The 27,406-nt window shown below is 43.7% G+C and overlaps 1 long non-coding RNA gene across 1 annotated transcript; it reads left to right on the forward strand.

The window, feature by feature from the left end:
* Positions 1 to 27,346, forward strand: LOC122223017. The gene is made up of 4 exons (XR_006203987.1): positions 1 to 298; positions 830 to 945; positions 20,858 to 21,064; positions 27,260 to 27,346. It is a non-coding gene; the product is annotated as an uncharacterized LOC122223017 (long non-coding RNA).
* Positions 27,347 to 27,406: the final 60 nt, after the last annotated feature.

Below are 27,406 nucleotides of genomic sequence, written 5' to 3' on the forward strand. Positions count from 1 at the left end.
AGCTCAAGGCTCCAAACGTGAAATGTGGTCATGAGAGACAAGAGGAGGGGTCAGCAAACTGTTTCAGTAGAGGGCCAAACAGCAAGTCAGCCACTGTAACACAAAAGTAGCCACAGACGTCAAACGATTAGGTACGGTGTTCCAATAAAATTGTATTTACAAAAACAGGCATCAGGCCAGCTTTGGCCCACAGGCCAGGAGTTTGCAGACCCCTGGAAAAGAGACTCACCAGAACTCTTCAAAGGAACAAAATGTCGCACAATCTCCGGGTCGAGGAATTAACTTGTAAATGGACAAGGTATGCCTCTTACTTGTTTCTGTGCTGGTCCTAATGTCCAGTGCTATTTCCTGTTGTTCCGCGAAGTGTGCTCGTGCTTGTCAGAAGAGTCCAGTTTGTGGTTCAGAAAATGCATCTGTCATACGCAGAGGAAATTATTGCTAGAACATGCAACCCATCCAAAAACAAAACAACAAGCACTTGCTACATGCAAGGCGATCAAAGACTTCACATGGCTACTTTGCTGCCAAGTCCTATGCCCCGCCAGGAGGTCGTGAGTGTATCTGACTCATCTAAATGTGGTGTAGCCATTAGAATTTGTGTTTGGCTGATAGAAAGAGAGCATGGATTGAGAGAATTGAGCCCCACCACCCTTAGGGCATGAATCCATCCCCAAGGGCACAAGATGGACACAGGCCATGATTCGAGGTAGGAAGGAAAGGAAGGGCAATGAGTGAAAGGGGGTGCCTCCCAGCCAAGTAAGCCATGCAAAGGGATCCCCCTGGAAGTCGATGTGATGACTTCTGCTCTTTGCTCATTCTCCCCTTTCAGCAAGAGTCACTGAGAACTGCCGTCCTTTAGTTGGGCTCACTGCCTCACCAAATAAAGCCAGTATGTTTAAAGAAGAGTGGAGAACAGTCATGAGAACAGCCAGCCATCTCGGCCATGTAAGTTTGACACAGAGATTAATTCTTTTCTCTCTCTTTGAGTAAAGAAAAACCCCTCTTTCTGCTTAGCATGGCTACACACAACCCTGTTCCTACCAGTCCTTTTTCACTTCTCTTTTAAAAGTTACAAATGGGAACTGCCTCTGAGGAAATGATGGCCAAGCCAGTTGGAGGTGGGGCTCATTTACTTGGGGTAAAAGTGTTCTCTGAGTGTTGGTTAGTCTTCATTCTTCTCCCGCCCCACTGTCACCACGAGATTCTCCCTCTGCCTTGTCTGCCTGCTCTGTGCCCTGGGAAGCTGACTTCTGTGCGTCACAAAGGGCCCCTTTGCTCCACCGGCTTCTGCTTGGGTTTGGCCAACCGGGGGCAGGAGACGAGAAAGACTGGACGTAGATACTCCTTGTCCTATCCTTTCTTGTTCAGGTGAGGTTTTGAGATTAGCTGCATCTATGACAACACCTTCTATATCAAAAGTGGGCAGCTGACTTCCTTACACCCTGTTTCCTCTGCCCCTGGAGACCTGAGGTGATGAGCGATCTTTATATTACTTCCATATCCTTCACAGTACTGGGTGCTTCCTAAACCCTGCCCTCCCCTCTGTAAATATTCTCTGCATTGGAAAGTCTCTTTGGGACTGTCCTTTTCCTGCCAGAACTGTGACTTCTGTATCTTGCACCTGACTTGCGACTCTATCCTCCCAAAAGTGGAGGAAACTTGACCAAAGATGGGATAAGTTGGGATTGCATCTACTATTTTCAAAATGCTTAAGACATAGTGCAAACCACAGAGATAATTGAAAGCCAGAGGGCTCCCCCTATACTCAGAATGCTACAGCCGTAATGCACACTATAGAGATAATTAGAGACTGCACCAGGGCCATCCTGCCACCTGCAACACTAACACCTGGCATACTTGACCTCATCCTTCCAGGTCAAGTCCAGGGTCATCTTGTTGAAGCCTTCCCTCACTCCCTCATTCCTACTCTTAGGTGACCTTTTCTGCGCCTTATAAATCACTTATGCCTGTTAGATTATAATTATCTGTTGACATATTTAGTTCCTGTCTAGACTATGTGATTCTGAGAGGCGGGAACTCTGCCTTGTACCCTTGTGTCCACAGCACCTAACCCAGAGCCTGACACTCTCCTCACCGAGAGCATCAAGAGGCAGTGTCACAGTGAGTCATGAGAGTGAGCTAAAAACAACGACAACTCAGAAAGAGCAGGGTTTTTTTTAATATGAAATTTATTGTCAAATTGGTTTCCATACAACACCCAGTGCTCATCCCAACAGGTGCCCTCTTCAATGCCCATCACCCACTTTCCCCTCTCTCCCACCCCCCCCAACCCTCAGTTTGTTCTCAGTTTTTAAGAGTCTCTTATGTTTTGGCTCCCTCCCTCTCTAACCTTTTTTTTTTCCCCTTCCCCTCCCCCATGGTCTTCTGTTAAGTTTCTCAGGATCCACATAAGAGTGAAAACATATGGAATCTGTCTTTCTCTGTATGACTTATTTCACTTAGCATAACACTCTCCAGTTCTATCCATGTTGCTACAAAAGGCCATATTTCATTCTTTCTCATTGCCACGTAGTATTCCATTGTGTATATAAGCCACAATTTCTTTATCCATTCATCAGTTGATGGACATTTAGGCTCAGAAAGAGCAGTTTTTAAAAGTCTGTGATGGGTAGCCTGGGTGGTTCAGTCGGTTAAGCGTCTGACTTTGGCTCAGGTCATGATCTCACAGTTTGTGGGTTTGAGCCCCACGTCGGGCTCTGTGCTGACAGCTCAGAGCCTAGAGCCTGCTTCACATTCTGTGTCTCCGTCTCTCTCTGCCCCTCTCTCATTCGTGCTCTCTCTCTCTCTCTCTCTAAAACAAATAAACATTAAAAAAAAAAAGTACGTGCTGAACTGGATAACAGTAAGATTTTGAATCAGAGTCCCAGGAAGATGGCGGGACATGTGGCAGATCGAGGAGTCTGGAAGGGAACAGGTAATAAGGGAGGGAAAGTCTGATCGTTGATTCCGTGCAACATGATCAGGTACAACCGTGCAGGAGGCAATTGAGAGCGCAAAGACTGACATTCAGGGACAGGATTAGAGATAATGGGGAAGGGAGTCATGTACAGGGAGGCAATTAGAGAAACCGGCAACAAGGGAAACATTTCCAAGGACAAGAGAGAAAAGCAGGCATGGACTCTGCAGTCACCCCGCCTTGCTCCCCAGGTCAGCATTCTGTTTAACATGCGGGGTTAAATCCACAGCCCTCATCAACATCAACTCCATTAGATCAAAGACCAAGCTAATTTGCTAACACTATTAAATACATAAAGCCATCAGAAGTAATTTAATGCTTATCAGATATGCTTACTCCCTAATAAACCCTCACCTACCCCTTATTTCAGCCTAATGAGCAAAATGGATTCGGAAACTGAATATATAATGAAGATTCCTTACATTTATTTCCATGAAAGAATTAGAAGGGGGCTTAGACAGAAAAGGGGATTGGCATTTAAGGGGGCATTTAGCTGCTTCGTTGATTTCTATTTCATTTTGGAGCGTGTGATGCACAGCTGAGGTTTGTCAACCTTACGTTAGCCTGAGTAATTCATCATAGTTAAATATCATATAGTCGAGCTACAAATGCATTCTACCATTTGGCACGCATCGAGTTTTCTTTCCTTTACAAAGGGAAGCACTGAGTGCCAGCCAGAGAAAGGAGCCAGTTTATTCATCAGAGGGAGTGCTGCAGAGGGAAAGATCAGCACAGGGCTGAACATCTGCCCAGGGCACCCGCCATCCTGTGAAATGATTTCACCAGTCTTAACCCTTGCCTGCTTTCCGTCAATCCGTAAAAATCTCTTGCTCACCTATAGCGGCCCCTCTGTCTTGTCCCCACCATGTTAAGGTGGTGGCAAAAAATCCTCTAGCTGGAAGGGTTGTAGCAAGCACCTAGCCTAAGCCCCCAACACCCTCACTTTCCAAATGCAAAGCCTCATGAGGTCCGTATGTCCGTCACTGGGAATCCCCAGTTCTTCCGCCCTTCTGAGGTTGCCCATTCACGTAACATTTGGATAAAAATGACAGGCTCTTGTGTCGATGGGCGCTCTGTCCTGTGCCCTCCGGTGGATTCTTCTGCTGGCTCCCTGGAAGCACTCACGCTAAGTTTCCGTCCACAGAGAAGTGGGTCTGATTAGGGTTTCCCTTCCTATAGATGACCTGTCCCTTCCTGACACGCCAAGCCCATTGTGCCTCTTTCTGGCCATTGCCGGAGAACCACTCACATGAGACTGCTCGTGCATTCATTTCCTCACTAGCTACAAACCAGGTTCCCCATTGGGTGACACACACCGTTAGACACGAAGTATACAAGAGCCAGCAACCCGGCCATGGTCTGTCCCCTCGGAGAGCACAAGATTGAATGGCAGCGATAGCCATGCCTCCAGGATACACAGTGAGAGTGATCACGTCATGGTGGTAAGAGCAAGTAAGAAGAGAGACGGTGCACCGCCAGGAGCCTCTCGGAGGCCGGATGGTTGAAGAAAGCCTCCCTGAAAAGCAGACGCGTAGGTTGAGGTCTGAAGGCCGAGAGGGAGCCACCCAGGGCAAGGGCGCATGAGCAAGCGGGGGAGGGTGTTTGTGGCACGCAGGGAGAGGACGCTGAGGAGAGAGGAACCGGGGCCAAAAAGTGGCCCAGGTGGCTGGAGCCCAGGGGGAAGAGGCGGTGATCAGGGAAGGCTGTAAGCAGGGAGGGACTCGGACTGATTCTATTTTTCAGGCCTGTCCCATGACTCCTATCTGATGATGATGGCTTGGGGTAAACACAGTGCAGAGAAAAGGGTGTGTGTAGCTGACTTTTACTTGAGGTTGGACTTACCCTAGGATGGTGATATCAGCCCGCAGAACAACCAACCACTGTAACTGGACTCTCAGGCCTCCCTGCCTCACCGCTGCTGAGTCCTCTCGGGACAGCGCCCGTGTTGTTGTTTGTCTCCTTTCTCTCTCCCCAAATCTCTCTCTTTTTCCCTCTTCTCTATCCTCTGTCTCTTTTCTCTCAGGCTTCCCTCAGACTCTCACAACTGCCCCCCTGCTCTCTCACCTTCTCCTTCTAGACGCTGCCTCGGGGTAAGGGTAGACTCAGCCTCCACACTCAAGAAAGCTCATCAAAGTCTTTTCCTAAATAAAGACCCATTTCTCCTGAAATTATTATCCCACATATCTTATGTATCCATTATCCATGGTCACAGTGATGCTGTATAACAACTAACCAATAAATGTCTAAGGCTCGCACATCTGGAGTGGTCAGCTCAATTTCTCTGCTGATCTTAGCTGAGCCTGCTCACAGATCTAGGAAGTCTAGGATGGCCTCTGTTGGAAAGATGAGGAAACCTGGTTCCATGTGTCTCTCATTCCCCTAGGGTGAGCGGGATGTGTCTTTTTCACAGTGACGGCAGAGGGCATACATAGTCACGAACAGACAAGCACGTTCTCACCCTCCGCTACGTCCAGTCGGGAAATATTCCACTGGCCAAAGCAAGCCACATGGCCGAGTCCAGAATCAGAGTGGGGGGACTATAAAATGACAGGACAAAGGGTCTAGATGTGGGCAAAGAGATCGGGACATTAATGCAATCAATCTATCACACCTTAACTTGACACAGGAGAGGGCATGCTCGGTTTGCGGGGTTGGTTTTTCATTCTTACATAATTGGACCCATGTAGTTAAAATGAGTCGTCCCAGGGCACACATCTCGATAAGGACAGCCACAAGCCAGAATTCAGATGTCTGGCCAACCCAGTGTTCTTCCCACTCCACCATGTTACTTCCCTAGAAGCCACCAGCCATATATGCCCATTCCCCTGCTCTCCCAGTAGGCTTGGCACGAAACAGTTAAAGACTCTCAGGGTAGATCCAAGATTACAGCAAATCCTTAGGAGCAAAAAGAAATGCACATCGAACTTTAAGCCTGTGCTTAACACAGTATTTTAGACACAGTATTTTAAACAGCTCAATAATTAGAAATTGAGATTGTTTACCTACTTTTCCTTCCCTGAGAGATGGTGATGCAGACCGGGGTGATTACACCTATCCAGAGTCCCCATACGGATAACACTTTTACATTTTTGCTAAGTGCACATACATCTTTCCTATTTGTGCTCAAGAAGTCAGGGTAAACCTGTTTTTCTGCATTTCATGCTGAAAATGCTCCCCTGCTCCCCGATCTGTTTAGTCTTATGCACTGGATACTAGGAACCTGACAGCAGTTCTTTACAAATTTTACTTCTTTTCTCTCTCTCTCTTTTTTTCTCCTGATCTCTCTCTGCTTAACTCAGTGGCTCTCAAATGGGAGAACTGTCTGGAGACGTTTTGGGCTGTCATGTCTCGGGTAGAGGTTACTAGGGCATGTCGTGGTAGAGGTGAAGGACGCCACGAAACCTCCTTCAGGACTCAGGACAGCCCCCCACAACAAAGAATTATTCCGTCCAAACTGTGAATAGCGCTGAGTTTGAGAAATCCTGCTTTAAATAAATAAGATATCCGGGCATGGATCGCTGACACCAACAAACTGATTACAAAAGATCTTTTCAAAAGTCAAGATAATTTATCCTGGGAAGATAGCGGTTCACTTAAACAATAGAGAGATGATAAACATAAACCGTAAAACACAGTCCCAAATTTCATCATTCCTGTGTCCAGTTCATCTCTTCCCTTTGAGTCACACAAGAGTCCCAGGAGGGCAGAAGGATGCATGATGGTTGAATGGGGATACATAGCTTCCGGTACTGCACAGACCTGACATTGAACCCAGTTGTGCCAGTCAGGGACTAGCTGGATGATGTCGGTCAAATTTACCTCTGTACCTTCTGCTGCAGTTTCCTTTTTGGAAAAATGGGATTGTGGCCAACTTCCACATAGAGTTGTTGTGGATACTAATTTAGACACACTATATAAACTATCTGGGCCAGAGTGAGCATTCAATAATTGCCAGTTCCCATTCATTCACATTAAAACTCCTCTTCATTTCAAATCTGGATCTTATATCCTGGTTCTTTGGGACTAGCCAGTCTCTAGTTAGAGCCAGCAAGTACCTAATGAGAAAAAAAAAATCTGGTAATGAGATCTCTGGCTCAAATTTTCCATCCCCAAGGGATCAGGCTACTTTGGATGAGGCTTACAGGAGCAACTGAACTGAATTCCACCCACTTCTTACTAATAAGTTTTGGTGTTATATATTCAGATCACTTCTATATTAACCAGCTGGGATGTCCACCATTCCTTTGAGGAGTAATGGTCTCAAGAATGGTTCAGTTCAAATATAAAAGCAAGAAGCTGGAAACAAACATATTCTAACACAGCCACAGTCCATGATGCATTCTGGAAAATGACTGATATTATGATCTTTAGGCACAAGCCACAGAGCCAGTATTGGTGAATTCAGATCAGAAGTAAACTTACCTTTATTCCTCCTGGGGGCTCTTCAATGGCTGGGGGCTCTGAAGGCTCTTCAGCCTTCAATGGAAATATAAAGGATCCTCAAAAATTAGTTTCCTTCCGAATAGAGGTAGTCTGCTATTGGTTAGTAGCATGTTACGTATCAAATTCAAAAACCCTTTTCTTGGTTTTAGTAGGAATTTGTCTGATGTATGATTTCAGGCTATTTGAGAAATTCCAATCATCTTTGCAAGCCAAACTGAGATTTCCTTCAGGGAGTTTGGCAAAATGCATCACAATTTGATATATGTGAGTCCTTTGACCCAGCAAGCCTACTTCTAAGTAACTCCCTTGCTAAAATACTCAGGCAGATATGCAAGGATGTACCCCCAAGAATGGTCACTTATGACATTATCTATAATAAGGGAACATTTAGTAACTTGAATATCTCATCAGTGGTAAATACGGCTACATAAATGATGGCCCAGCCATTCAATAGAATACTAAACTAAAAAAACAACAAGGTAGCACCAACTGTGTGTGCATATGTGGAAGGATCGCTATGAAATACTGTCTCATCCCAAAGAGCAAACTTTATTTTTTTTATGTTTATTTATTTATTTTTGAGAGACATAGAGAGCACCAGCAGGGGAGGGATAGAGAGACACAGAAAGTGAAGCAGGCTCCAGGCTCTGAACTGTCAGCACAGAGCCCGACGTGGGGCTAGAACTCATGAACAATGAGATCATGACGTGAGCCAAAGTGGGATGCTTAACTGACTGAGCCACCCAGGCGCCCCCCAAAAACCAAACTTTAGAACAATATATACAGCATAAACCCATTTTTATCTTGTTCAAAAGATAGAATTGCATCCATAGAACAATTCTAGGAGCCACAAAAATATAAAATTTTAACTGTGGCTAAAACTGAGAAACGATTTGGAAAAAGAAGGAAGTTACTGAAACTTTCTTTTCTAGATTTCTATATTCACTTTTCACAGTAGTGATATATTATTTTATAACTTAAAATGATAAAGTCTCTCTTACTTTCCTTTTTTCACACATGTATGCACACACAAACACACACACACATACAAAATAGATATAGTAGTTCATAATATAGTAGTTATACCTTTCATTGATCTTTAAGTCAACTGAAATTAGATTAAAAAAACAGAAACCATTTTAGTTTTCCAGAAATTAAAGATTCCAATGTTGAAAATCAGGGGCTTACCTAACAGTTGGAAGAGTTTGGAGAGCAAAGATCATGGAAACCACCACAGGCAATATCAGCCAGAAACACCAAGGTTCTCAAGAGTTCATTGCAAAACATTTGGAATTTTCCATATCCTCTGGGAATCCCCCACCAACTTTTTCAGTCTATAACAGCAAAGAGAGCTGTTCTCAAGAGTGTGCTATGAAGCTTCAATATATTCCCACATATCTGGACAGCAACTGCCACAGAATCATAATGGCCTCTCCTAATATTCTGCCTTGCGTGTCTTGTATGACTTCCTCTCACTTGCAGAACTGTACAGTGAAGGAAAATGTAGTTCCCAGCTTCTCTTCTCTGACACAGAATATACCTTGGGGGGAGGGGGGGGTTGTTGCTGAGTTGATAACAGATATTCCATGGCATCTTTCATTTTTCACAAAATACCAAAAATAATCCTAAAATTCATGTGGAACTACAAAAGACCACAAATAACCAAAGCAATCTTGAAAAAGAAGAACAAAGTTGGTGGCATGAAACATGACTTCAAACTATATCAAAAAGCTATACTAATTAAAACAATATGGTACTGACATAAAAACAGACACATAGACCAATAAAACAGAATCAAGGGCTCAGAAATAAACCCGTGCATATACAGCCAACTAATATTTGATGAGAGAGCCAAGAATACTCAATGGGGAAACAACAGTCTCTTCAATAAATGGTGTTGTAGAAACTAGATATTCACATGCAGAAGAATGATATTCACATGCAGAAGAGTGGTATCTTACACCACTCACAAAAATTGACTTGTAGTGGATTAAAGACTTCAATGTAAGACCTGAACTTGTAAAAATCCTCAGGGGGAAAAAAACAACAACAAAGAAAAACTCCTTGTCATTGGTCTTGGCCATGATTTTTTGGATCTGACACCAAAGCATAAGTAACAGAAGTTAAAATACACAAGGGGGACTACAACAAACTAAAAAGCTTCTACACAGCAACAATAAATTAAAAAAACAGGCAGGGGCACCTGAGTGGCTCAGTCAGTTAAGTGTCTGACTCTTGATTTCAGCTCAGGTCATGATCTCAGGGTCCGTGAGATTGAGCCCCGTGTCAGGCTCTGCACTAACAGCACATAACCTGCTTGGGATTCTCTCTCTCTCCCTCTCTTTCTGCCCCTCCCCCACTTTCTCTCTCTCTCTCTCTCTCTCTCTCTCTCTCTCTCTCTCTCAAAAATAAACTTTTAAAAAAGAAAATTTTTAAATGGGCAATAGACATGAATAGATATTTGCCTCAAGAAGATATACAAATGGCCGAGACGTACATGAAAATGTGCTCAGCATCAGTAATCATCAGGGAAATGCAAATCGAACCCACAATGAGATGTCATCTCACACCTGTCAGAATGGCTGGAATCAAAAAGACAAGAAGTAACAAGTGCAGGCAAGTGTGTGGAAAAGAGGGAACCCTTATTCTGTTGGGAACATAAATTGGTGCAGCCACTATGGAAAACAGTATGGAGGTTCCTCAAGAAAATTAAACATAGAAACACCATGTGATCTAGCAATCCTACTTCTCTTTATGTATCCAAATGAAATGAAATCATTAACTCAAAGGAAACAGATAATCAGCCACAGTCCACTCTCGTTTTCTCAGCAATGCTGTGCACCATTTTTATCCGTATGTAACTTTTGAGTAAAGGTAATAACAACATCACGATTTTGCCTTGCAACCTTTCCTTGTAAAACTGAAGATGCACTTACTCTTTCCCCTAAAGGGAAGACACGTGTCTTAGATCGATTCAATTTATTTCTCCGTAGGTAATCTTTATTCCTCTTCTAGTAACGTATAACCTTAAATCTCAAAATATGGATATGTTACAATTAAGAAACTGTATGCTCAACAGTGGGGCAATGGAAAAGGTGAAAACAATAATGAATAATTATAATAAGTAATAATAAATGAAAACATACCAAAACAAGGAAGTATCAAATAGCTAAAATATGTATAACTCTTCCTTATGTAATACATTCCTTGTTTTCACATTGGTCACATGGTCGTAGTGGGGTTTTATAACCTACTTCTCTCACTGTCCATTCCATATTCCCTTTGCCCTCATTCGGCACCTCTGCTAACAGGTGCTTTACCTGTCAAGGTGATGCGAGCCTTTACTCATGAAGGATCTATGTCTATATTAGGTGACTGTAGTTTTCCATTAACCTTTCTTAAAGACATGACTTTTTAGAGCTGTTTTAGGCTCACAGAAAAATTGAGAGAAAGGTACAAATGTTTCTCATACACTCCCCACCTCCACACATGCACAGCCTCCCCTGTTATCCACATCCCCCACCAGAGTGGTATATATATTACACCTGATGAACCTGCATTGACACATAATAATCACCAAAGTCCACAGTTTATATTACAGTTTATTTTTGGTGTTCCATTACATGCTGGCAACTCTAGTTCCACTTGGTAATCAGATCATCATCTCAGCAAGTGCAGGATAGTAATCCCTTTTCTGCTTATTGGTTCAGTAGCATAAGTAGCCCAAGGGCCAGGTAGAGTATAAGTTTTTAATTCAATGGAAGTCTTGTTACTTATCTGGAAAAAGAGGCCTTCTTTTGGGAACGAAGACTGCCAAAATAGAGCCCAAATTGCAAGAATGGAGGCAAACCTGAATTGTTACTGAATCATTAGGAGCAACAGTGATAGAAGTTACTATCACATCTTCCCTTTGGCTCTCAATCTATGTATTTTGCCTATGAGAAGGTATTATATTGTATACATTACATGTTGGTTCACAGCATGCTCTGCACCTTGGAGAATATCACCCCTGTCTGTAAAGGTGTTTTCACCCATCAGTGTTATGACCAAGTTATTAATTGGCTATTCTATTGCTATATTAGGTCAACTTCTTTGGAGTGATAAACACGTATGTATAAGACCAATGAATTAAGTATATGTATACTTACATTTGTATACCTATAGGTATGTATAAGGCCAATGAATTCCACGGGTATAAACTTATTGCTATACTTATTTCCTTCTAATGTGGGTCCTTGGTCAGAAGAGATGCTGTGTGGAATTTCATTATGGTAAATGAGGCACTTCAAAAATCCACACGAGGCAGTGCTGTCAGAAGAATTGTAGCGAGGACAAATTGCCGTCCCTTCCAAAAAATGGAGCCGTATCAGGAGTGTGAATTTAGTTTCTGCTGTTGGCAGGTTAGGCATTCATGTTTTGTTGCCACATGATCGTTGAAAGCCCCTTCTTCAATAGTCGTCCTTTGTGTAGCATTCAGATGGGCACTAATATATTCATACTCTGTGCCTATTCTGAGTTGTCCATCCACATATCTCATCCCCCAGACGTTCTTGTCACTGATGCTCTAACCTTGTTTGTTCCAAGTCCTGGACCACTAGCCAAAGCACCACCCACTGCCCAGGAATCACCCTAGCTGCATGCCACTTGCCATGTCTCCTTCCAGGCAAAGTGAATAGTCAGGTGTACGGCTCAGAGTCCTGCCCGCTGGGAGGATTTCTCTTTCATTCTGTTCTTTAGAGATACTTTTGAGTAAGACTCTCATGCCACAACTATGCACTTTTGCACATCATGCTGTTTGCCCATCCAGTGGCCGTGTCATACTTCTTTCCTGCTGAAAGAAACCCAGTATTATTCACATAGTCTCAGCAGTGTGTTCAAGGGAAGTAGCCTCATTCCCAGGGTAAGGATCTTAACTGGCATAAACCCATTCAAGTAAACCCATTCCAATATGCTAGTGATTGATTAGGATGGTCACATGACCTAGCTCGGGGCACTGGGACCTGGCAGAAGTCTATGCTGTTTAAGAAAGATTCTTTTCTCCTGGAAAATGGAAATATGTGGGAGAAAGTATCTCCTTTATGTGTCCCTTTAGATATCACAGGGTAGAGATTTTGGTGCTACAGCTTATAGCCACAAGACAAAAGACAAGAGGGTGGGGGAAAGAGCCCAGACATCACTGAGCTGCGGAATTAACCAAGCCTGCATCCACCTTCCTTTTCAACAGGTGGTATAATAATTCCCCACTATTGGGGCACCTGAGTGGCTCAGTTGGCTAAGCATCTGATTGTTGACTTCGGCTCAGGTCATGATCTCACGGCTCGTGGGATCAAGACCCACATTGGGCTCTGGGCTGACAGTGCAAAGCCTGGTTGGGATTCTCTCTCTCTCTCTCTCTGTCTTTCAATAAATAAATAAACATTAAAAAAATAATTCCCCACTATTATGTCAGCTTAGTCAGGTATTCTGTTGTAATTGAACAGTTTAAAAATAATATTTTATGTGTTATGTACACATGTCTTGTTACCTTGTCACGGGGCTTTATATAAACTTATGGTTAGTAACTTTGCATAATTTGAACACCCTTTTGGACAATAAGTATGGGAATGGAAAAGTGGAGGAGAAAAGAAACCACAACAAACCAGGGTGAATTTTCTTTTCCTAGTGATTGGAAGAATAGAAGGTCACCCAGTCCATATCCCTAAACACACACACACACACACACACACACACACACACACACACACACACACTCACCTTTACGTCTCTAGGTAGAATCTGGCAAGAATGAGTTTCTTTAGTTTCAGGACCAGGGTATGAAGCGAGGCTGAGGGCCAGAATAGAAAGAATGAACTGAGAAACGGAGGCAGGATCCATGCAGGTGTTTTGGGTCAGAGATTTGGAGTATGTGGTTTACATGGAAAAAAAAAAAGCCTCAGTAGGAGCCCCGGACCAGCTCCACACAGTGGTTGTGGGTTCAGCAAGGGTACTTGCAAAGGCAGCTGTCAGATTCAGCAGTGTTCACCCTCTCGCGAGCATTACAGTCGTACATATGGAAGAGATAACAAACGATACCCGCTACTGGGAATTTTATTTTTTCATGCCGCCCAGCTCACATTCCCCCCAAATGAACTGATGAATACAGTCGTACGGTTTATGAATTTATTTTCCGTTGAATGAAATCAATATGCTTTTTGCAAAGGACTTTGCCCTGCCTTTGCTGGTGAACATTTGTGTCCTGCCAGGCAGATAGGACAGGAGCCCCAGCGGTGGGAAGAGAGCAATCTCTGCTGCCATCTTCTGATGCTAGGCGTGAGGGACAGACAGAGGAAAAAGCCAAGAAGACCTACACGAATCTTCTCTCCAATAACTGAAGATGCCCCGGGGAAAAGTCTCAAACTGGAGGCGCGGTCTCTTTGGAAATGATAGAAGCAAATTCCTCACTCCGCCGCCACAGCATCTACCTCATTTTACTCCATCCCGTCTGGTGGGCCTGTGCAGGACTATCCCAGGTACAACTGCTGTCGTGACTGGACAGAACCCAGATTTGGACCCTGTGCCTCTGGGAAGTATGGCCCATAGTTGGTTTATAACTTAACCCGATAGGAATGGAAGCTTCCCTTTCTTATTGTTCATAGAAAAAAAAAAAAAAAAGGCATTGTTGGCTCAAGTGCTCCAAAACAGCGAGAGGGAGGAGAACCATCGTAATCAGGATGTTATTATTAATGTGTTCTCAAATGTCCCTACCGGCTGTGAAGTCTGGGGATGTGCATGTCACATCATGTTAAGTATTTTTCTTAAATTTTTTTGCACAACTGACTTTCTTTTCTTCTGAAAGGAAATCATCGCAAAGGCTAAAAGTTTTTCCCTTGTGAAAATGGGTTCCAGCTACTTCCCATATAAAGTTTCCCATTGCTTATTTCATTTCATCCTTTTGCTCTGAATTGCTGGCACTTCTCATCTTTTTCAGTTCATAATTGCTTGGGAAAACTATGCACGTTTTATTATTTCAATTTCAAACCATAAGGCAGGGCCTTCGATCCCATTAATTACTTTGAATTCTTTCTCTGCTGCTCACATGTTCCGAGTCTTGACTTACAGAACTGAGCTGGGAGTTTTAGGGGCTTTCTCCTCAACTCCATGGAGAGGGCCAGTGTCTTCCAGGGCTGATTTTCAGATTTCTCTGCATTTGTAGCCCTAATCACAGGAAAATAGGCTATTCACATGCTGGTCGGTTTCCACAGGGCTCTGTCCTGATCTGCTCCTCCTATGGTATGTCACTAAATTACTTTGGATTAAAGCGTATGACGATTTCTGCCTTCATTGGTCCCTTTCTCTTCCTCCCATTTGGAGAGGTGTTTGGCTGTGTGTTCTTGGCCTCAGCAGAATGAGGTGAGCTATACCATGGACACAGATGCTTTTGTGTCCAAATCTTCAAGCCTAAGAGTGAGGGGGTAAGTGGAGGCACAGAAAAGACATATTAGAGAAACATGAAAGGATAAGGCTTTTCCTGAGATTAGGACATTGGGAGAAGCAGTGGGGAAGGAGTGGGGAAGGAAATGTAGAAGACAGAGGGATTTACACAATGCTTTCTGGCTCCAAAGGAGGAAGGCTGTAGGTCCCAGAACAGCATTGCCATCATGATGTCTTTAAGCAGACAAGAATATTGGTGGTATCACCACACAGACAAATGAACAGAGGTCCTTCCCAATGCCATGGAAATGTCTAAGCTCCTGGAATTTTCACATGAACCAGGAGGGGGTAGACAACAGATCTCATGTTAACTTCCTCATCAGCCCAAGGAGACAGGAACTTGATATGGAAGTTGAGTGATAAAAAATAGAGTAGGCTCCATTTTCCACATGACCATGTTTATGGACCAAGATTCAGATCACTGCACTAAGTTCCAAGCTTGGCATGTTCTCATGTGACCTCGAGAGCTCATGTGACTTCCTAGTGCATCTGTTTCCTCATTTCTGAAATGAGGACACTAGAACCTTTATCTGCTTTATTCTCCACTCTCTCTCCAGTGCTCACCACACAGGCTGGCATATAGTTGATGGCTTGAAAAATACTTAACCAAATAGGTGTTATGGAATGAATGAATGAATGAATGAAGGCATGTATGCATGAGTGTCTTGGTCAGTTTCATGTTGCTGTGAAAACTCCATGAAATAATACAGGTAAAATCATTTTGTACCCTCTAAGCCCTTCACAAATGTAAAGAAGCAGCATTATTATTCCTTCCTTGGTTTTTACCCTCCACTGTTGGTAGTGAAAATTGATTACCTATTAAGTGCTGAGTGAGAAGGTTAGCCTTAATAATTTCATTTGGCTTGCATACAGAAAACTCTGCTCCTGCCATACCTTGAATAATCATTTCAGCTCCTGGCTCCCTTTTTCTGCCCACTCTAGCCAACGGTGCCAAATCCTTTCTCCAATATATCGGATCTGAGATCTTGCCATGTCAAGTCTGATCAAGAAAATGTCAGGTTGAAGGAAAGGAAGGCGGCTGTGTCTCTCCACAGCTCTTGGTGACTGCATTGTCCTATATTAGCAAATAATTGTTTTGAAATCCAAACCCGTTATAGCACCGTGTTATTGCAGACCCTCTTAGCGGTTTCCTTGATGGCAGTAATTTGATTCCAAACACAAACAGCATAAATGGGGAAAAATGGGTAGCAAAAAATATTAGGGGTGTTCCATTTGCTTCAGTCCGTTGGTTCCTAGCACAGAGCTGTCTAAAGAACAACTAAATGAAAACAGAATATTCTCTAGTTTTATATAGTAAAAATCTTAGAAGCAGAACCAATGAATTGGAAGAGATTCCTCTGCGTATTTGATATTTTCGCTTTTTGCCATCGGGTGGAAATGATTTAGAATGGATGGTTTTTTTATTTAAAGACATTCAGAAATCGAAGTGTTAATTCATCACTCACTGGTCCCCTCTCAGAGTTTAAAGTCAATCAAATACCACTTCAGCGCATCCTGAAACCGATTGGTTTGTTTGTTAAATCCTCTAGGACAATACCGAAATAAATAAACATGACCTCTGAAATCTGGTTGAGAAGAGAAGGTACATAAGCACCAACACACAGACACAGACCAGTGGTGCGATTCACAACAATGAAATACACCACAGTTTAACAGTCTAATGGTTATGAAGCACGTAAGGGCTATGGAAGAACAAGAAGGGAAAATCTATGGGAGCCTGGTGTCTATACGAGTGGAGAAAATGAAGATAAGTCTCAGGCAGTAAAAACAGAGTACCCTAATCTCACTGGGAAAATGGAGAAGCTAATATTTATTGGGGTATCAATTGTATTCAAGACCCTCCGTGATGGAGGGCATACATATGTTATCTCACCAAAACCTCATGCTTACCACTGATATTGGATGAGGAAACTGAAATTCAGAAAAGTTAAGTGATTTACTCAAGTAGCACACACCTATAAGCAGCAGAGCCCAGATTCAAACTATGGGTGTGTAACCCTAAAGTTCAACTTCAAGTCCATGAGTCTGTTCCAAACCAAAGCAGTTTAGGTTAAAAAAAAGTGGTCACTTCTTATACTAAAGGAAAATTTTAAATGATGGGAAGGGGGTTCATGAGTGGCTCAGTCATTAGAGCATGCAAGTCTTGGTCTTGGGGTCATGAGTTGGAGCCACATGTTGGGTGCAGAGATTACTTAAATGACAGGAAGAATGTACATGTACGTGAGTGTGTGTGTGTGTGTGTGTGTATGTGTGTATGTAAAACCAACAGTAAAAATCCCAAATTTAGTAATTCTGGATGTTCAGAATTTGGAAGAAGTGAGTGACTGTCAATCTTTCACTTATGCTAATTTCTTACTCTACTTTTACTGGAATTTTCACCTTTACAGCATTATTTTGACATGTTGAGAGATACCATCCAAAGAAAAGGAACAGAAGCACCTAATTTGAATTCTGTCTTTACATGTTGGCTTTCATTCAGGCTCACGGAAATCCACTCCAGATAGCTAAAGTCACATAAAGTTTCAGTGTATTCAACCTTGACCCTGTAAAATTTAGCCCAATCTGCACTAATTTAAGGAAGTAAACTTTAATTGCTCTGTCAGTAACCTCTGGCTCTAAAGAGCCTCACTTGAATGGAAAAGAGTCCAAGGGAGAGAAAGGGCATCCTCAGGAAAGTTACAGATGGCACCAGAACAGCCAGGGCCCGGGGAGCAGAGGCAGGCCATAGCATACCCTGCTTCACAGCGTAGGAACGGTGCCATGAAATATCTAGATCCGTACATAATCCTGAAACACAAGTCCTACAGTGTAGGAAGGTCTACAAAGTTGATGACATATGAGAAAACACATGAGGAAACATAGGTGAGGCCACTTTGGAAGAAAATTTGCAACACACAAAAAAACTACGCCAATTACTTTTCCCAAAAGTTGGATCATTCATTATGCAATAAAATAAACATTTATTTAGCATATATTTTGTGCCAGGAGCTATATTGGACTTTGAGACAAAAATAAGTTAAATAAATCTTTGTCCTCAAATTGCTTAGAATGTTGGGTTGGAGACAGACCATCTTGTTAAGGATGGTTTTGAGGTGTTCAAGACAGGAAGCAGAGAACCAATTAGGAGATAATGATGAACTGACCTAGCACAGCATAGGGAGATAAAGAGGGAGGGACAGGTTTTTAAAAAATATTTAAGAGATAAAAATCGTCAATACCTGGTAGCTTATTTAATGTGGAGAATGATTGTTTTACAAAAAGAAAAAAGGCGCCTGGGTGACTCAGTTGGTCAAGCGTCCAACTTCAGCTCAGGTCACAAACTCACAGTTCGTAGGTTCGAGCCCTGCGTCCAGCTCTGTGCTGACAGCTCAGAGCCTAGAGCCTGCTTCGAATTCCCTATCTCCCTCTCTTTCTGCCCTTCCCCTGTTCTCTCTCTCTCTCTCAAAAGTAAATAAATATTAACATTTTTTAAAAAAAGGAAAAAGAGAAAAGAGTCAAAGTTGCCTCTCACAGATTTTTAGCTTGAGAAGAAACCATAGATAATATGAATCTCAAATATCCATCCATCCAGTAACAGTATTTATTAAACACTTTGTAAATGCCTGGGACTGTAACATCTTTTGTCCAATAAAATCTACATAATAGAACGTTTTTCTGAGATTTACACATTGAGAGAAACCTAAAATATAATGCAACCCAACTATCTCCAATAAAGAATAGAAGAATATCAAAAACCCACCATGTGCCAAGCCCATTGTTAGAAGATTTGTGCTTTATAACTAATCCTCAGGATAACCATCCATGGAGGCTTCTAGCATCGCCATTTACAAATGAAGAAATGAAGGCTAGGAGAAACGGTCTCATCCACAGATTTGCAGCTATGGAGTAGCAGAGCAGATTTAAACCCCGGCCTGGGGCACTGCATATCCCACATCATTTGCACAAAGTCTCGCTACCTCCAGAAGGACGGGGGTAGCACAATCACAGTGCTGGGGCTAGGATTCCTTCTCAACGCTCTTCTTTTTTTTTTTTTTTAAATTTTTTTTTTTTTTCAACGTTTTTTATTTATTTTTGGGACAGAGAGAGACAGAGCATGAACGGGGGAGGGGCAGAGAGAGAGGGAGACACAGAATCGGAAACAGGCTCCAGGCTCCGAGCCATCAGCCCAGAGCCTGACGCGGGGCTCGAACTCACGGACCGCGAGATCGTGACCTGGCTGAAGTCGGACGCTTAACCGACTGCGCCACCCAGGCGCCCCTCAACGCTCTTCTTTAGCCCAGTGACCCTCTATATAATATCAGAGCAACATGTGTTACATTTTATTTCAGACTTGTTAATTTCAAAGTCACGTGACCCACTGAGTACACTTGTCTCCACGATTTTATAGTTAGCTGCAGGGCCAGCCCTAGGCTAGACACATCGCGTTCTGGCTCACCACGGCCAGTTGTTCACATTTCTTCCCAAGTCTGTGCTCAGTGATATCGTGATGGTAGTTTGAAGTCAGCCATGGTGAGAGTATTTATACCACAGAAACTGAAACAGGCTATAAAATAGGACTTTTTTTCAGTTTTCGGAGAACCAGTTGTGAAACATTCACCAGCCCAGCGCACCACGGTGTGTAAGCATTTATAGATATGTGTTTGATACACAAAAATCTGTCTCAGGGCTTTAGAATCACTTCCTTAATTTGAATCAACTCAGGCTTAGCTAGTATATTATTATCACCATTGATGTAACCTGTTGGATTAGCAGAAAACAGTATCACTATCTGATGCTTTGTATACAGTGAAATTAAGTTTGCTTACATTCAATTTTAAAATCTATTAACTCATCTTAGGATTACTTTTTCGGTCCAGATTTCACTGTCCAATCATCTTTGTGCATTTCATGTTTCTGCATCCTAGCATGTTTGGGGACTTCTTTGCTTTCTGTAGATTTATGAGGTTTGGGGAGAGGAATCTACAGCGATTTATTCATGGTGAGATTCTAGGATCTCCACTCCGCAGCGACCAACCCGTCAACTCTTAGAATTACAAATACGATTATCATCACATATGACAATTACATATGCTCATGTAGTTGCCGTGACTTCTCAGCTGCCAGGATTGAATGACTATAAAGGCTTTGTGAACAATATAGCTCTAAGGGAGTGCAAATGCTTTCCCTGGAAGCAATAGTTCATTTCTCGTGGCTGCATCAGTTTCACAGGGAAACTGTCTCTCAGAGCAACTAATGCTACCGTCAAAACAATCTTCCCATACCTCAAGATGAAGAACTGAACTATAAGTCTTCCTTTCACTGGGAAAAAAACATATACATTTTGATGAACTATGTGGGCACGCATTAGCTCAGAATGGTGGATTTGAGGAAAGCATGAATATTAATTTGCAATATTTTGAGAGGGACATGTTTATGGCAATTGGATGATTACTTACTGGTAATTGTGTCATAATAATGTTAGTAGTTTATATGCAATCTCAAAAACAAATAACCCAGGGAGCTTAGCGCTGCAATATCATCAGCAACCCTTCAAAAGCAAATCTTTCTTTGAAGACAAATAGTTTCAGGAAAACTAAAGGAGAACTTGCCAAGAGTTCTGAATCTCGTAGGTACTGGCTCTCCTTGGGCCAGCAGGTACGTAAAGGAGGCTGGTCCTCACTGGGCATTGCCATAAACACACACAATTTTGGACCAACCCCCAGGCAAACTCTGGATGCTGACAAGTGCTATTGATTTCCCCAAACCTTCCAGGGATACGGAGGTAGCCAGAATGGAAAACTCCTGCGGTTTGGGGACAGTTTTGTAAAACCTGTAGAATATTTTAAATTGGGAATTTCAACGCTCTACTTTCCAATCCCTGGAAGTCATTTGTGAATGCAGGTAATTTTTTTTTTAATCCAAGAAGGTAGAAGTACAGCTGTTAAAACGATAAATATTCTTTTCCAGAAAATAGCATATTGACTGAGTTAGAGGTACCTTGGAGAGGAGCCCACAGCCTGCCATCTTGCATTTGAAAGGACAGGCGTCATGAATCACAGATACGGGACACACGAATGTGCGGGAGAGAGAACTGGATTTTCGTCATGTGTTGTGAATTTCCCAGCCATGCTTTAAAGAAGACATACGTGGCAGCTCGAGAGCAACCACTTGCAGGTTACCTTCCAACCCTTTCTATTTCACTTGTACGTGGATTCCACAAACATGCATTTGTGGAATGCTTATTGGCTCAAGCTACCCACGTGTGGTTCTTTTTGATCATGGAAATCAAAGCCTATTGTTTCTCTAGACTATTTAATCTCCCTTCCTTTCTTTTAAGCGCATAGTGGGCACGCAGATTTACTGCCTCCCTAGCTTCGTCAACACCGGCTACCAGAACAAAGTACCGTAGACTGGGTGGCTGAAACAACCGAAACTTATTTTCTCACAGTTCTGGAAGCTGAAGTCCAAGATCAAAATGTCAGCGGGTTTGGTTTCTCCTGAAGCCTTTGTCTTTGGCTCGCAGATGGCTCCTTCCTCTCTGTGTCCCCACATGGCCTTTCCTCTGTGCTTACATATCCCTGGTGTCTCATATCCCAGTCATACTGGATTAAGGCCCAACTCTTATGACCACATTTATCCTTAATTACCTCTTTAAAGGCCCTGAAGGGTGGCAAAAGAAACCACTTTGGCATAAGGATTATTTTGAGCTGAAGGCAACTGAAAAGAAGCAGGTATAAGAAAATTTCTCTGCCTTCCCTCTATTTGTTTTGAAGCAGGACATAATTTACGAAGGTGTCCCTCCCCTCCTCCCTAAAGGCTAATCCCTAGAGACAACTTGAGACCATATCAGTGGAGAAGGCACTGGCTTAAATCTGCATTACAAATCTTACTCTCTCTTGCAAGGTTTCCATAACTGGCTTCCACGCACCTTTCTTTCTTTTATCTTTGGCCGAAGATGGTATTTAAATCTGAATTCTAAACCTTAGAGTTATTCACTCTTCCCAGGTACCTCATGTATACATGAATTATACATGTTAACAAAGTTCTGTTTGTCTTTCTCTTGTTAATCTTTTATTGCAGGAGTCTCAGCAAAGACCTTAGAAGGGGAGAGGAACAATCATGTTTCCTCCCCTATAGCCCTGTCTTCAAATACAATCACATTGCGGGTTAGGCACTGGGGGTTAGGGTTTAAACATATGAATATGGGGGAGGGGGACACAATTCAGTCCATAACATTTATTTCTTTCTTTCACTATAGAGGCAGTAGGGTAAAAAAGAATATAGAGATACATATATGCAGATAGGTGGGTAAATGGATGGATGATAGATAGAGAGATACATAGATCATTCGATCGGTTGCTCAATTGATAGATAGATAGATAGATAATCACAGTGATAACGGTATAATGTAAAATACCAGGATTGAGAGTGGAGCAGAGGAGGGTTCACATGGGCCTTGTATTCATTGATGCCCAGTGATATAAATTACATGAGCTCTCAGAGATTCTGTTGTCAAGTCTATAAACTGTAAATCAACGTAGTCATTTTTTCACTAAATATTAATTGAGTGCCTACTATTTGCCAGATGCTGTTCTAAGTACTGGGGATATGACAGTGAGCAGGACAGAAATTCCTCTCCACCCCACCCCCCTAACACACAAATTCCTAGAGCTTACATCTTATCTGTGGACACAGAAAATAAAGATAGGCTTCATGGTGATGAATGCTATGTAGAGAGTAAAGCACAAGAGGTAGATAAAGGGGGGGGGGGGGCTATGATATTAAATAGGGTGGCCAAAGGGGGTCTTACAGGGAAGGAGACATTTGAGGAAAGGCCTCTCAGAAGTCAGGGTACTAGGAGCTCAAGGCAAGATGTGGAGGAGAGCATTCCAGACAAGGGAGCAGTGGATGTTGAGTCTCTGGTGTGTTGGAGAAGAGGCTAGCAGGTCAGTGTGGTAGCAGGAGGGGAATGACCCAGGGCCAGAGTAATAGGACATGATGACAAAGAGGTAAAATTATGTGGGATTTGTAGGGCACCTGGGTGCTCAGTTGGTTGAGCGTCTGACTTCGGCTCAGGTCATGATCTCAGTTTGTGAGTTCGAGCCCCACGTCAGGCTCTGTGCTGACATCTCGGAGCCTGGAGCCTGCTTCACATTCTGTGTCTCCCTGTCTCTCGGCCCCTCCCCTGCTCATGCTCTGTCTCTCTCTGTCTCTCAATAATAAATAAGTTTTAAAAAAATTATGTGGGATTTGTGCAGGGGAACTCAAGAGGGGAACATGTATACAGATTTCTTAGGCTACGGTAAGGAAAATACAGTTTTCTCTGAGATGGGACACCACCTGAGGGTGTGAATCGACTGTGCTTTATTGAGAATAGACTTGGGGGAGGGGCAACAAGGCAGACGCAGAGAGAACAGGTAGGAAGCCATTCTGACATCGCAGGACCAGGGCTCAGACGTGGACGTGGGGAAAGGGGGCGGGGCTCCAAATACATTTTGCAAGTAAAGCCAAGACGATTTGCTGATGGATTGGATAACGGATAATGAAAGGAAGAGGATACAGGACACAAGGGAAAAGGGGGGGGGTGGGGTGGAAAAAATGGGGTTGTCATTTTTTGAGATGGAGAATAATAAAGGAAGGATCCAGAGGTAGGTTTTAGATGATTTACGTTCAAGATGCCCATCAGATATCATGGTAGAGAAACTGGGGAGAAAAAACACCATGGACTCTCTGTAATAATTAATTGAAAGACAATATATGCCAAATAGAAAGCAAAGAAAGAGTAGCATCAACTAACACCTGATATTCGATGATAATCGATATTCGATGACACTCAAATGCCTCTGTGTCACGCACTGTTCTAAGTACTTTATACACGTTATCTCATTAAATCCTCACAACTACCCGGGAAAGATATTACTGTCTTACGTATTTATAAGGACACTGAAGTTTAATATTTTCCCAAGAGAAATACACATGTAGCTGATAAAGTCCATACCGTTGATGCTAGACTCTTCTGCCTCCCCTGGGTGATGTGGAATAAGGCAAGGTCAAAGTGGTAAGATGTCAGAACAGAAAATCTGTGCTCTCTACAGGTTGATTCTCCACAAAGACCCCATTGACTTCTGGTTCATTTTGTTTCTCGAGGGCATCTAGATTTTCATGGAACAGGAAGCCCGGGGTGGTTTCCGCCCACTGCAAATACCAAGCTGCAAACCCCGGCTTCTCTGCCAGTCCATTGTTGCAATAAAACTTACATATTAAAGAAACGGAAAAGCAAGGAACAGAGAACTACAGAACAAAAAAGAGAACAAGAAAGTCTGAGAGCACAGGCCACCAGTGTAAAGGCACAAAGCTGCAAGGTCCTTGAAAGCTGCCCAAGTGTCCCCTAGGGGTGCCTGTTTTTTAGCAACTGGATTCAAATTAACAAATGAGCCTACAACTGCAGAGGTAGAACACTGTGTTCTCGTTCTCCTGCTTCTAAACAACAGGAGAGGGCCCAGTGGGAAGAGAGAGCAGCAGGGGCAATTTGTCCTTGTCAAAGCGAAAGTTCCCTCCCATCCTTCATTTTTTTTTTTACACAAAGCCTCACTCACACTCATACACACAGGATTCAGCACGGAAGGAGGGAGCAAGGCATCCAGATTTGAGATCCCCGAGCATCCCGATTCTCTCTTTGAACCGATCCCCGAGCATCCTGATGCTCTCTTCGAACCTACGTCTCCGCACTCCCCACCTCGTAAGGCAGCAGCCTTGTTCACATACTTCTGAGCCATGGTGATGCCACAGGACTTCCATTTTCTGCCACCAAAAAAGGGCCCCTGGAGTACAAAGCTTCTAAAACCTGAAGACAGAGGTGAAGGGAGAGGAGAGATCCCTTCCGCACTGGTAACCACCAGGTCGGGAAGCTTCTGAGCCACACCAACCAGCATCCTCCATGATCTTGTCTAAAGAACCACCTGCCCCTTGGGTTCTGAGTATTTACCTTTGCCATGTTCCCCAAGAATCGCCACTGGGGGAAGCTCTCCGGAGAAACGTGCCTCTCATCCTGTGACAGGGGCTCAGCAGACACCTGTGAGGCCATCCTTGACAGTGGCATGAGTGGAGGTTTTAAAAACTTGCGGAAGCCCTTAGCTGCTTTCTCTCACTAGTTCTCAGGTAGCCAGGGGCTTTCTCCAAGTCGCCTGGGCAACGTCCTGCGGGACCTCAGTTGTTGTTCTCTGCACCTGTAGGAAGTGTTCTTCGTCAGCCTGGGCCTAGATTCCATGGCTTACTCTCTGCACCAAATCCCAGCCTCACCTCTCACAGAACACAGGCGTGTGGGAAGGCTTGAATCTGTCATGAGACGCAGACCCCCCGCCCCCACCAGATGACGTTGGGGTGGAGTCCTTTGCCCTCCTGTTCCTTCAGCGCCAAGAGGAACCTCAAGAGATCCAGAAATGACATTTGAGCTTAAGCCTAGTTTTTCTCTTTCACTTGATTTTTTTTAATGTTTATTTTGACAGAGAGAGAGAGAGAGAGAGCTGGGGGAGGGGGAGGGAGAGAGGGAGAGAGATTCCCAAGCAGGCTCTGTGCGGTCAGCGCAGAGCCCAACGCGGAGCTTGAACTCGCGAACCGTGAGATCAGGACCTGAGCCAAAATCAGGAGTCAGAGGTTGAACCAAGTGAGACACCCTCTCTTTCACCTGACTGTCCTTTCCGAGGAAGAGAGGTTCACATCACAAAAGGTGCGCGTAGAGCGTTGACTTGGAGGCCAGACTGAAAGAGCAGGAGACCTTGACGAGCAGGAGCTCATTTAAGCTGAAATAAGAAGCCAGCTGTTGGGAAGACAGTTCGGTGCCAACCAGGTCTGACACCACACGAGCTGGGACTGGCAAGAGGGTGGCCCGGAGTCTTCTCGGGTAGGCTATGGTGGACGCCCCGTGGTGTTCATGTCCCGGACACGAGAAACGCCCCTGCTGTGGTTTCTGGTGCAAATCACTTGCGAATACGTCCCTAAGGATAGGACAGCTGGGTATGACATCGTCTCGTAGTTTCCTGGGGAGGTGGTTTCAGGAAACTGTCAAGGGAGAGAGAGAGGAAGTGACACGAGGAAGGGAAGGAAGGAGGGAAGGACGTGTTGTTGAGCTGAAGGCACCACGCAGGGTCACTACAGTGGGCAACTGCGGCTCAAACCTGCCGGGGAATTCTGGGGGCTGGGGCAGAATCTGTACCTCAGAGGCTTCCCAAATAAAAAGCTAAGAAGTAGGATAGGAAGGCTCCTTGCCTGTCCCTGGCCAAGACACTGTATGAGTTGATCGTGATTTCTTTAGCCATTCCATTTGGCCATTTCGTTTGGTTGTAGTCTTTAATACAAACGACATTATGTATTCTTTCCCCATATGCTCAAGTAAACCTGGAGGAGAAATTGCTGGTAAATGGCTATGTCTATGGACATAAAGAAAACACAACCATTTGGTCCCGCCAGTAATGCGGGGGGGGGGGGGGGGGGGAGGGGGTCCATTTCCTGCTCCTCGACCACCCCTGCATGCTTTCAGACTTGGAGTTTGTGCCTTCCTTTCCTTTCACCTTCCCAGCAAGCCAGTTAAGAATGTAGGAGGGTGTACATTCGCCCGCTGGCTGGTATGGTTCCGAGCCAAGAGCCGAGCCGGAACTGAGAAAGAAACCAAGGAAGATTCTTTGTGAGGTGGTCAAGATAAGGGAGCACTCCCAAACACACATACACCCTTACAAACACACCCACGTATACACACACCCTTTCCTGGTTATTCGGCAACTGCCTGGCCAAAAGCCTTCCTGCACACTTTTTAGAAACGGTGATTTTAATTGGCCCTGGCACCTATAGCCGCAAATGGCGTTATCCTTTTTCATTCTGTGGACAGCAGCTGCAAGCAGCCTGGTAGGAAAAAGGCACCCTAGCAATGGCCAGTTATCATCACGTCCTGTTGATTCCCCAGGGCAAACTTTCTCTTGTGCTTTTATAGAACATCCCCTTCCCTGGGTGGTTTATCTATTTTAAACCCACACAAAAAAAAAATGATATGGTTTTTGAAAAAAAAAAAAAAGGCTTTTCTATCTTCTAGCACAGGTAAACTATCTCGCCTTTTTCACCATGACTTATTAGAAATAAATGTCAGCTGTGATTTTGGAAGTACTAAGAACAGGTGTAATAGTGGGCCCACAGGTAATCCGTCCTGCTCAACCCTGGCTGACAAGGATGAATTTTCTATTCTTATGAATCACCTTAACGCACTCGTAGAGGAGATTTGCAGCGGTGTTAGTATATTTGTAAGGCTGTGCTGCTGTAAACCTTGCATTCCAGCTTTGAAATATTTATCATTTCTCTTCCTGTTTGTTCCAAAACCATGAGGTGGCCAGCGTGGAGGGGAGTTCCATGTCCTTCTCTCTCCGCAAGTGCCAAAAGCTCTGCCCGGGCGCCACGGATGACAGCAACCGACATGCAACCAAATGAAACACGCCTCCTCTTTGCAGCTGCTTCAGAACAACGCTAAGGAAA

Source organism: Panthera leo, chromosome B3 (genome assembly GCF_018350215.1).
Source record: "Panthera leo isolate Ple1 chromosome B3, P.leo_Ple1_pat1.1, whole genome shotgun sequence".
NCBI classification, from domain to species: domain Eukaryota; kingdom Metazoa; phylum Chordata; class Mammalia; order Carnivora; family Felidae; genus Panthera; species Panthera leo.